The following is a 12,068-nucleotide window of genomic DNA, read 5'->3' as shown; positions in this document are numbered from 1 at the left end:
TTCTTTCCCTCCCCCCCTTCTTCCTTATTCTGTAGGATAAATTTCTTTTGATTTTTACAACTTTTCTCCCTCCCTCCCTTCTCTCCTCCTTCCCCCAATAAAAAGCAATCTCATATAAGCTCGATATTTATAACCAGGCTGAACATAGATCGATATTGAACATGTTGTGAGAGAAGAATCAGATCCAAAAGAAAGAAAGAAAACATTAGAGAAAAAAATGCCAATAAATAAGACAACTTTTAAAAATTGAAGATAATAAGCTTGGGTCAATTTTTTTTGCAAGACTATAGTGTTAAATGACTTGCTCAAGGTCACACAGCTATGTAGTTATTAAGTGTCTGAGGCTGGATTTGAACACTCACTTCCTGCCGACTTCAGAGCCTGTACTCTATCTACAGCACCACCTAGCTGCCCTTACAAGAGGAATTTTTGCCCCCTTTCCTGATCTCTTTAGGATACACCCCTAGTAGTTAGATTGGTGGGTCAAAGGGGATGCATAGTTTTATTGCCCTTTGGGGGCAATTCCAGATTGCTCCCCAGAAAAGTTGGATGAGTTCACAGATCCACCAGCAATGCATCATTGTCCCAGATTTCCCGCATCACTTCCAACATTGATCATTGTCCTTTTTGGTTATATTGGCCAGTCTGAGAGGTGTGAGGTGGTACCTCAGAGAAGCTTTAATTTGCCTTTCTCTAATCAATAATGATTTAGAGCAATTTTTCATATGACTATGAATAGTTTTGATTTATTTCTCTGAGAATTGCCTTTGCATACAGGATAAATTTCTAAACTCAATTGGGAATGAATGTTATTCCCTCTTTAAACCAAATCTCTTGAGAGCAAGATTAATTCAGTGCATGTACCCTCCCTTCCTCCCTTTTAATAAGTACTTTGTTGGATAAAGCACTGGCCCTGGAGTCAGGAGTACCTGAGTTCAAATTCGGTCTCAGACACTAAATAATTACCTAGCTGTGTGGCCTTGGCCAAACCACGTAACTCCATTTGCCTTGCAAAAAACCTAAAAAAAAGTCCTTTGTGCCTAATTATGTGATATCTATTCTCTAATGCCTTCTTCTTCAAGTATAGTATTCTTTTTCATGTCTTAATTGTCTTATACCTTTGTTGTACCCACACTCTTTGTCAAAGCAGATTTCTTTTATCTGTTCTGATACTATAATTTGCAAGGGTTGGTTGATTTATAAGCTATATATCAAATCACAATCACTACAAGAAGTTGTCTGTCCAAGTACCTTCCCCTCAACTGTTCCATTAGAAGTACAATGTCAAGACCCATAAGCATCATCAAATTATAATCAATTTATACCTATACCCTCTTTCCAAGTACTCACCCTCCAACTGTGCCAATAGAAGTATAATCCTCAAGAATTAAAAGATGGATCACATCACAGTCAGTTTCTATTGGCATCTCCTGTTTAAGTATGCTCTTTTCAGCTGTCCTAAGAGAAATACAATTCTCAAGAGGTACAAGTGTTTTCTTCCCTTGTAGGTATGCAGACAATTTAGGCTTATTGAAATAACTTTTTTTTTTACTTTTCTGTTTACTTCTTTTGAGTCTTGTTATTTCAAAATCTTTTGCCCTCCAGAATATCATATTCTAGTCCCTCTAATCTTTTAATATTGAAGCTGGTAAATTCTGTATAATCCTGACTGTAGTTCCCTCATATTTAAATTGCTTTTTTTGAGGGGGGCTGCTTGTGGTATTTTCTCTTTCAGTTGAGAATTCTGAAATTTGGCTACAATATTCCTTGTAGTTTTTTGGGATTTTTTTCAAGGTAAGGGGGTTAAGTGACTTGCCCAAGGTCACACAGCTAGGTAATTATTAAGTGTCTGGGCTGGATTTGAACTCAGATCTTCCTGACCTCAGGGCCAATGCTCTCTGCTGCACCACCTAGCTGCCCCCTTGAAGTTTTGATTTTGGGGCTCTTTCTGGGGGTGATCAGTGGATTCATTTCAAGGATTATTTTGTCTAATTGTTCTAGGATATTAGGGAAATTTTCCATGAGAATTTGCCACAAGATATTATCCAGGCTATTTTTTTGATCATGGCTTTCAGGTAGGCCAATAATTCACAAATTATCTCTCTTGGACCTATTTTCCAGGTTGGTAGTTTTTCCTAAGAAGTAATTTAGATTTCCTCCTATTTTTTTAAAAGCCTTTTGTTTTTGTTTGATGGAATATTGGTGTCTCATAAAATCATAAGTTTCTATTTGTCTAATTCTGATTTTTAGGGTTTTATTTTCTTCAGTTAGCTTTTCTGTTTTTCTTTTTCGGTTGATTAATTTTACTTTTTTGATGAGTTAATTTCTTTTCCACTTGATAATTTATAGTTTTTGTTGAGTGATAATCCTTTCCTAGTTGGCCATTTTTACTTTTTTGTTGTTGTTTTTTTCAGGGGTTAAATGACTTGCCCAAAGTCACACAGCTAGTAATAATTAAGTGTCTAATATCGAATTTGAACTCAGATCCTCCTGACTCAAGGGCTGGTGCTCTATTCACTGTGCCACCTAGCTGCCCCCGGTCATTTTTACATTTAAAGGAATTAGTTTTTTTCCATTTGTCCAATATTATTTTTAAAGGAATTGTTTCCTTACATCAGTTTTTCATAATTCTCCAGCATGGACTTATTTATTTTCTCCGTTTTTCTTTTTCCTGTCTTCTTTGGTTTTTAAAATCCTTTTTGAACTCTTCTGAGAGATCTTTTTGGATTTGAGACCAATTTAGAAAGCCCCTTTGAGACTTCACATGTAGGGATTTTGTCACTGCTTTCCTCTTCTGAAATGGGTAGAATATTCTAGAACAAGAATTCATCTTTAAGCAGAAGATTTCCAAATCTCAGTAGCTAGATAGAAGCTAGCTGGACCTCAATAACATTCCTGAGTGATATCTCAGGGGAAAGGATAAGATTATTTTTTCTATTTTCTAACAGGAAAATGCAGTTTCAGTGGGGGTAATAATGAGTTTCCCAAATATTCCATGATGAGTTGATGTGAAGGGGGCAGCTAGGTGGCTCAGTCAGTAGAGCACTGGGTCTGGAGTCAGGAATACACGAGTTCAAACCCAGCTTCAAACACTCACTTGCTATGTGACCCTGAGCAAATCACTTCACCCTGTTTGCCTCCATTACTAAGCTTTGTAAAGATTAAAGTTTCATTGATGCCTTTTGTTTTTCCATCATTTCCAAATACCCTGTCCCTTCCCCAAGCAGTGAGCCTTCCTTCACAACACAGGAAAACACATGACCATATTTGTTCAATCTATGCTCAATTCTGACCCCACACTCTTTTCCCTCCAAGGAAAGGTGTCCTTTGACCTCTTCGGAAGTGGCTCTGAAGAGATGGCCGAGTCATCATCATTATCATCATCCTGTAACCTTACTTTTGATTTTCAAAAGCATTGTCATCACTGCTAATTTGAGTGGCTCACAATGGCCCCTGAAGAAATAGATAATATACGTTGGGATCTCTTTGTATATGGGAAAAGCTGGCTTGATCCAGTTACTGGTTGGAAGTAACTTAGGAAAACTCAAGTTTCCTAAGGCCAAGTCTGGTCCTCTTTTTGCTAGGATGGGATCTCTTGGATTCAGTATTCTTTCTGACACTAGTGGTAGAGGGAGTAAAGAAGACCTGAGTTTAAAGCCTGCCTCAGTTATGGACTAGCTATGTGACCCTGGATCCTTTGAGCCTCAGTTTCCCCTGTGTGAAATGAAGACTAATAGTGCCTACTTCACTGGGGTGTTAGTACGATCAAAGGTGATGATCTATAAAGCATGTAAAGTTGTACTAGCTCTTATAAATTATTATTTTTTTTTAGATTTTTTGAAGGCAATGGGGTTAAGTGGCTTGCCCAAGGCCACACAGCTAGGTAATTATTAAGTGTCTGAGGTCGGATTTGAACTCAGGTACTCCTGACTCCAAGGCCAGTGCTCTATCCACTGCGCCACCTAGCTGCCTCAGCTCTTATAAATTATAAGATGGAGGTTGGAAGGGACTTGAATGATTTCTTAGCCCAGCCCCCCAGGGCAGAGTAGTGGGGAGGGAGGAGGAAACTGGAGGTCCTGGGGTTCTAGAAGAAATAACTATTAGGTATACATTTAAATGGAATATTGTAGCTCTTGTTGAATTTAGCAGAAAGCATATGAGCTTCTTGAGGGCGAAGATTTTTGAGGATTCTAGAATGACCCCAGGAGTGATTTTTATCCAGCCCCTTAATTTTAGAGTCAAAGAAACTGAAACCCAGGAAGATTGGGGCTTGGCCAAAGTCCCACAGGTAGTAGGTGTCAAAGGATTTGAATCCAGTTTTACTGACTCCAGAGCCAGGGATCTTTCCACTGTACCTCACTGTCTCTTTGAGGGGTGAGTAGAGAAAAGGGAGAAGGAGGGACTCTTTTCCATTGCCAGGCTATTTCTTGTTTTGTAGCACTTATGATAGGACCGAAATTCTCAATGGGCCTCTGAAGGCCCTGGTAGAGATGGCAAGAGTTCATCTGGCTTCCTGAGTATAGAATCTCACTTGTGGGGAGTGACTTGGAACTGGCTCCTTCCTATTCTAAAGTAAGCAGGTTCCTTGGTGACTTTTCAAGTTTTGTTACGGCTATTATAGGTTGTAGCTAGGGGAGGGGAGTAGCTCTTGAACTGAAGGGCAATTTCCAGATTCTAGCCTTGAGGGAACTTATGGTATCCTTCCTTTTCTAGCAAGGGAGTGTTGGACCTTGTGGAAGAAGAATATTGGGTTTCCAGCTTAGTTTTCTGGGTGTGAGTGGATGGTCCTGTGAATGCTGAAAGGCCCCAAAGGGACCTAAGGCTTAGCTCTTGGTTTGCTTCTCTTTGGTGCCACAGAGTTCTCTTGATAGTGGATTGGCTTTTCATTTGAAATTTATTGTTTTTGGAAATTGAAGATTTTGTGGTGCTTGCTTTGCTTTGCTCTTGATGAGCCAGTTTTGTTACGGACTGCTCATTTTAAGAAGAAAGATAGTTTAATAGTTGTCACATTAAATGTCTGCCACTTTGTTGTTAACTTTACTGCCTGTGAAGAGCGCAGACCAGTATTGGGTCCCTTTGTTGAAAAAGTTGATGCTGAATTAGTATTAGGAGAGGACTGATTTCATGTCTACCATAAAGACCTCCACCAGTAGTGCAACTTTCCTAGAAAATGACTAATGCAGGTTACAGAGTTCCTTAGGACCCAATGGGGATCAATACTAATGAATGCAGTTGTGGAAATGTTAGATTTGGTTGTAAAAGCTGGTGTCTGCAACTTGACTAAAGCCACCTTCCACTTCGAAATGAGCTCCTAGAACCAGTGATCCCTATAGTTTTGGCCTGTTAAGCATTTAGGAGATCTTCTATAATATCCATTAAGGATGGAAGAAGCTGGAAGGAGAAGAAAGGAGTAAGTCCTTGACCTACTCTCTACTAAGTACCTTACATATCTCTTCTCTGTTTTGCTTCTCCTTAACTCTGGAAGGTAGGTATTATTCTCAACCCCATTTTACAGGGTGAAGAAATTGAGGCAGACAGAGGTGAAGTGACTTATCCAGTGACTTATTATTCATAATTAAGTATCTGAGGCCTCATTTGAACTTGGGTCTTTCTGACATCAGGTCCAGCTGCCTACTGATGCAAAAACATGTAGCCCCACCTCCTTAATTTTACTGTCATGAGAGGGAAGAGCCAGGATTTGGAATCCCAGGACTTTGGACTACAAACCCAGGGTTCTTTTCATTATCCCACACTGTCTCAGGTAGGAGTTGAGGGGAGGCTGAGGCCGAGTTCTGTAGGAGAGAGAGCACCTCTCATTGTGCTAAGGTAGTGGTTATGTCGCCTACATTTTTATGCTGTGAGAGTAGAATATAGGCATAAAAGGCATAACTTGTATTTCTGCTCTTCAGCTGTGTTCAACTCTTCATGACCCTATTTGGAATTTTATTGTCTTCCTGACTCTCAGCACAGGACCACCTAGCTGTCCAATTTGCATTTGTATTGTAATCTAAAGTTTAAAAAATACTTTATATACACAATATTATTGTACTTGAATTACCGATGAGAAAACTAAGGCTCCCTTGTCAAGACCGGGTCATGCTGCTAGTTAGTGGCAAAGGTGACATGTGAGCCTAGGCTCCCCAGCCTCCATTCTGTCTTTGGGGGAGCCACTATACCTATTCTGTCCCTTTTTTCTATAGTGTCTGCCCCCAGTGGTGACCTTGCCTTTGTCTTGAGCAGGAAGTAGTAGACCAAGCAGTTTGATCTTGCCAGACTAGACAGTCTCAGAGCTGCTGCTGCTTCTTGGGTTTCTTCACTTAGCCCTTCCTAGGATAAGTCTTGCAGAGAGGAGAATGGAAACACCTTCAGATGTGAAGGTGAACTCATTTATTTCATTATATGAGCTTTTGATTTTTTTCCTCCAAGTACCATTCAGAACTTTTTTTAGAAGATCAAAGTTCACTTGGTAAATGTGGAAAGTATTTTTTATTACGTAAATGTTTTACTTGTTTTCCAATTACATTCAATGGTAGTTTCTACCAGTCATTTTTTTTTGGCGAGGTTTTGAGTTTTACAATTTTTTCTTTCTTCCCCCTTCTCCCCAACAGAAGGCAATCTGATATAGTCTTTACATTTGCATCTATGATCAGCATAGATTGAAATTGAACTTTTGCAAGAGAATACTCAGATCCAAAAGGAAGAAAGAAAACATTAGAGATAGTAACATGTATTTATTATATAAGATAGCTTTTAAAAATTGAAGATAATAAGTTTTGATCTTTGTTTAAACTCCACAATTCCTTCTCTGGATACAGATGGTTTTCTCCATTAGGGATCCCCTAAAATTGTCCCTGATTATTGTACTGCTGAGATGAACAAGTTCATCAAGGTTGATCATCACCCCATGTTGTTGTTAGTGTTATAATCTTCTTCTGGTTCTGACCATTTCCCACCACATCAATTCATACAGGTCTTTCCAGGCTTTTCTGAAATCCTGTCCCTCATGATTTATAATAGAATAATAATGTTTTATAACCTACATACACCACAGTTTATTTAGCCATTCCCCAATGGATGGGCATCCCCTCACTTTCCAATTCTTTGGCACTGTAAACAGAGCTGCTATGAATATTTTTGTACTTGTGGGATTTTGACCCTTTTTCTTGATTTCCTCAGGATACAGATCCGGTAAGGGGATTGATGGGTCAAAGGGGATGCACAGTTTAATTGCCCTTTGAGCATAATTCCAAATTGTTCTCCAGAATCGTTGGATCAGTAATGTGGAAAGTATTTAAAATTAATTAGCTGTAAGTTAAAAATGAGGGACTGAGAAATAGGGGTTGAATAATATTTAGTCCAGTGGGTTTCTATAATATTCAGTAAGAATTTTATAAAAAAATTATTTAAGGCAGTGGGGTTAAGTGACTTGCCCAAGGTCACACAGCTAGGCAATTATTGTGTGTGAGGTCAGATTTGAATTCAAGTCCTCTTGATTCCAGGGCCAGTGCTCTATCCACTGTGCCACTTAGCTTCCCCGCCTGTAAATATTTGTTCCTGGAAATCAGATGGAGCCTCTTATGGGTGGTGGTAATGGGGAGTGGCAAAGGATCCTGTCTCTGCATTTTGGGATAAGCACTTTGGAAGCTATGTGAAGGATGAATTGGAATGGGGAAGAGACTGGAGGCAGGGAGGCCAATTAGAAGGCTATTACAATATTTTAAGTAGGGGCTTGATGAGTTAAGGTAGTAGGTGTGTGTAGGTAGGGAGCTGTAGAGAAGGTAGCTGATTTGGGGATATGGGGCTGAGAGGATTGGGGTTAGGGACAGCAGAGCTTGAACTGATCTCCACAGCACTGCTGACTTCCATTCCAAACACTGTTGCCAACATGACTGTGGCATTCAGTGTTCCATGGGGGTAAGAAGAGATGAAATGATCTCTTCCCTCTGAACTTTTATGCTATCTTTTAAATATAATTTTTTCTTTTGGATTATTCATACAGCTTGTTTAGACATGAGACATTCATGCTCCAACTCTAGCCCCTCCCACCTTGATTCCTCTACAAATATGATCCCTGAGATCAGGCAAGCCACTGGACATGGGCACTCAAGAGAGTGTGACAAGTCCAGGATGACACCTGGGGAGGAGTCATTTGGTGGTGGTGGGGTGTTGAACTCAGTTCTGGATATGGTGAATTTGAAATATTTAAAATACATCTACTTTGAGATATCTAAATGGTCAGGTGAGGTCAGGAAAGAGATTAGGAGATCATGCTGAGGAGATCATGAAGAAAGTACTGACTGAAAAGAGAAGTGGACTTAAGATAGGGCTTCGAGGGGCACACACAGCTAAGGGTCATGGCAGTAGAGATTGAGAAGCGATGCGTAAACAGAACCATGAGACAACAGGGAAGAATGAAGGAGGAAAAGGTAGCCAAGTGGCAAAGGCTGTGGCTGAGAGATCAAGAAAGATGGGGTTTGCCAAAGGGCCATCATATTTTTCTATTACGAGATTCCTGGTGATTTCAGAGAGAACAGTTTCAGTTGAATGATGAAGTTTGGGAATCAGGCTACAGAGGGTATAAACAGCCTTCTCTAGGGAGAAGCCACCCAAGGGAGAAAAGTTTAGGATGCTAGCTAGCAGGAATGCTCAGATCAAATGAGGGTTGGGTCTTTTTTTGTTTGTTTTGTTTTGTTTTTCAGAATGAGGGAGACATGGACCTGTTTGCAGGCAGCCAGATAAGAAAGAGCCAGTAGAGAAGAAGAAAAAAAGGTAGAACATGGGGACAGTCTCCTGAAGAAAATGGAGGGGTTGGCCTTGGCAAGGGAGAGGATTATCTTTCCAACTGAGACCAGAATTAAGGAGGGGATGGTGACATCTTGAAGATATCTCAGTTGGTGTGAAGGAGGAGGAAGGAAGAGGGATCTCAGCAAATGGTTTCAATTTTTTTAGTGAAATATGAATGGTGGTTCTTTGCTGTAAGATGGTAGGGGGAGTCATAGGAGCTTTGAGGTGAGTGGGATAAGTAGGAATAAAGAGCAGGATAAATGGGAGGAGTAGAATTGAATACCTTGATGCAGTGAGGACTCTGTTGAAATAAGATAGGGGCTCTAAGAAAGCAAAGTGACCCTCATTGGCCTATGTTATGTGATTTTTCTCCTGTTCTATTCAGGATCCCATCCATAGGCGTAAAAGAAGTAGATGGTAGAAGTGATTCAGAAATGGGGTTTGGCAAGATATAGGATTGGTAATGGGCTAGGGATTAGAGAAGAGATAGTGTTGTGAAGTTGACTTGGTTCTGAAAAAGAAATATAAAATCATAACTAGTAGTCTTTCAGTAAACATCTAGGAAACTCTTTTCTTATCAATAATTGAATGATTTCTTCCATTTGACTCAGTTTTTTGTTTTTTTTTATGGTGTTTGGAAATGTGTTGTCTAAATGGCGACCACTGTTGCTGATCTCATCATCCTTGTTTAGTGCTTAGAGAGAGGCTGGGGAACTTTTCCTTAAAATGAAAGATTCCAAGATTTTTCTCCTGAAACAAAGGGAATCCCATCTAGGAGAAAAACAGATGAAATAGCATCAAGTGTCTGAGTGAGTTGTGTTGGGAAGCTTACATGAGAGAATGTCTCTTAAGCCCTTTGCAGAGTTTGGGAGGTCCCCAGAGTTCACTTATCTTTCTAAAAATCATGCACTTTGCCTTAGGGGGGACAGGAATTTCACCTGAAAAAACATGACCTTGGTAACATTATGGAGCATTTACAAGCCTTCATTAACTTCCTTCTGAGTGCAAGAAACTAAGGTAACAAGATGACAATGATGATAGTGGTGATATTTGTCCCTTCTCAAAGACCATGACATTGTAACAAACACATGAATTGGATTGGAGTGAGGTTGGCTGTGCTCAGTCCTCAGCCTCACATTCTCCTCCAGAGCCATCTGGGTCCAGTGGCCAGATAGGAATCAGAAGGACTGGAGATGACCCTGGATGGGAGGCCATCAGTGTGAAGTGACTTGTCCAAGATGACAAGAAAAAATGGGATAATAAGGGCAAATACTCTCAGAATCGCTCTCCATCAGTCCTGTGCTAGGTTTAGGTATAAACAATGGATTTTATTTGATTTCAAACTGAGCTCCCAGGACAGCCTACAAAGAGCTTTAAGAGCATCTTAAGTATTTTGCATGTGTGAAACAAGTTTAGCTACACAAAGTAGCCAAAGATATTCTGCCAGTCCTTTTCTAGTGAGGAATGTGGGACCCTAGTTTTAGTCTTAATAGTAGGCTTGTTCCCAGTTCTTCCTATTCGGAGTATCCTTTTTTAATGTTTTACTTCCTTGGCAAATTGTTTTGAGAAAGGTGGGGGCAGTGTGTGGGAAGATCCAGTGTGGAAAGTACAAAAATGCAGATGAATAAATTACCAACTGTGTCAGGGCTTTGTGTAGACAGTTACCTGGGCTTGAAGTCAATTGTTATGAATTCAAATACTTCCTCCAACACTTCCTAGTTGTGTGATCCCAGTCCAGTTACCTTACCTCCTTGGGCTTGTGATCTTATGGTTGCACTCAGTGATCTCCAAGGTCCATTCTAGTTCTTATTGCTATGATCTAATACTTTAAAGTCTCAGAGAATTAATTGCCAGTGGATATCAATTTAGGATCATAGAGTGAGAGGGACATTCACAGAGTGTTCAAATAAGGCATTAGGTGGTAGTTGAATGATATGTAGCAGTGGTATCAAACTCAAAGAGAATAGGGTCCCTAACCCATATGTATAATAATATTATCTGTGTTCTATTTTATTTTCATTTATTGAGTTAAATATTTCCCAGATACATCTTAATTCAGTTGAGGGGCCCATATTTGATAGTCTTATGAGGAAAACTCAAGTGCTAGCTCACACCTGGATTATTCTGACCTCTGATGGGCATTACAATTATTCATGTTGATGGGAAATGGGTGTTGCAACCACAAAGAACAGGGTTCTTGGAAGTGAAAAATTCACAAGTAGCCCTGGAAGTGTGAAAGCTCAGGATTTTTATTTCTCAAGCCTACAAAGTTCACAGATGAAACTTCTTCCTGGAAAGATAGTAAGCTACTTGAGGACAGGCTTAAAAACAAAGGTCTAGGTGAAAATACCTGAGGGAAAGGGAGAAAGGAAAACAGCCTTAAGAAATGACTGGGTCCAGGCTCCAGTGAGTGAGTCTAGTCTTGAAGGGAGTATAGACCAAATTTTTATGGTCTTTCCCACCCCCTCTAGGTAGAAGTGAGTCAGGTACCCACTTTGGAAAACTGAAAAGCAGGAAGCTGGAGGAGTAGTACAGGGTTAGATGAGGTTGCTCTTATCTTGGAGAATTTACATTTAACAATGAAGTTATATTGAACAACTGGAGGGAATCTGCATCTGATTGGGCCCCATGTTACTGAGGGAGCCCTCCAAAAACATCACAGAGGCACAAACAATATTTTCCTAACATTAAAAAATACAACAGATATTTTTCCTTCAACTCTCAGACCAAGTCCATTCCAAAATCATGATGTACAAGTAAACTGCAGCAAGGCAATCTTTTTATTCTTCCCTTTCCTTTACAGAACAGTCCCATGTGTATCCTTCCTAGGAATGGGTAAACTCCTTGGGAAGGTCATCTACAGTAGGTGACTTTGCTTCCTTTTCTCTCACTTCTCAGTCCTCTGATCTCAACACTCTCCAAAGATCTCTCTTCTTTGGGATGTTCTGGCTCTTCTGGTTCTCCTCCTACCTGTCTGACCACTTCTCATGTGCCTTTGCTGGATCTTCATCCAGGTCCCACCCAGTAATGTGGGTGTGCCCCAAGGCTCTCTTTCTTCTTTTGGTGACTTCATCAGATCATATGGGTTCTTGAGAATCTCACTGCAGATTCCTCATAGATTTACATGGCTCTAGCCCCAGTCTTCCTCTTAAACCTTTGACCCTTAGCCCCACTTACCCATTAGTCATTTCAAATTGGATGTCCCAGAAACTTCTCAAATGTCTCATTGCTACTACTCTCCTGCTCTCCCAATCTTTCTTATTTCTTCACCAGATCTCAGGTTG

At 40.1% G+C, this 12,068-nt stretch overlaps 1 protein-coding gene across 3 annotated transcripts in view; it reads left to right on the top strand.

The window, feature by feature from the left end:
* PLS3 (plastin 3) overlaps positions 1 to 12,068 on the top strand; it is a 116,193-nt gene that overhangs the window by 45,757 nt on the left and 58,368 nt on the right. The window contains exon 2 of one of the 3 annotated variants that reach the window (XM_074203544.1): positions 8,700 to 8,769. The exons of the other annotated variants lie outside the window; for them this stretch is intronic. The gene's annotated coding sequence lies outside the window, so the exon portion shown is untranslated. The remainder of the gene's footprint in view (positions 1 to 8,699; positions 8,770 to 12,068) is intronic. 3 annotated transcript variants of the gene reach the window in all.

The sequence above is a fragment of the Macrotis lagotis genome, chromosome X, assembly GCF_037893015.1.
Source record: "Macrotis lagotis isolate mMagLag1 chromosome X, bilby.v1.9.chrom.fasta, whole genome shotgun sequence".
Taxonomy (NCBI): Eukaryota; Metazoa; Chordata; class Mammalia; order Peramelemorphia; family Peramelidae; genus Macrotis; species Macrotis lagotis.
This window is presented reverse-complemented; position numbering and strand designations above follow the sequence as displayed.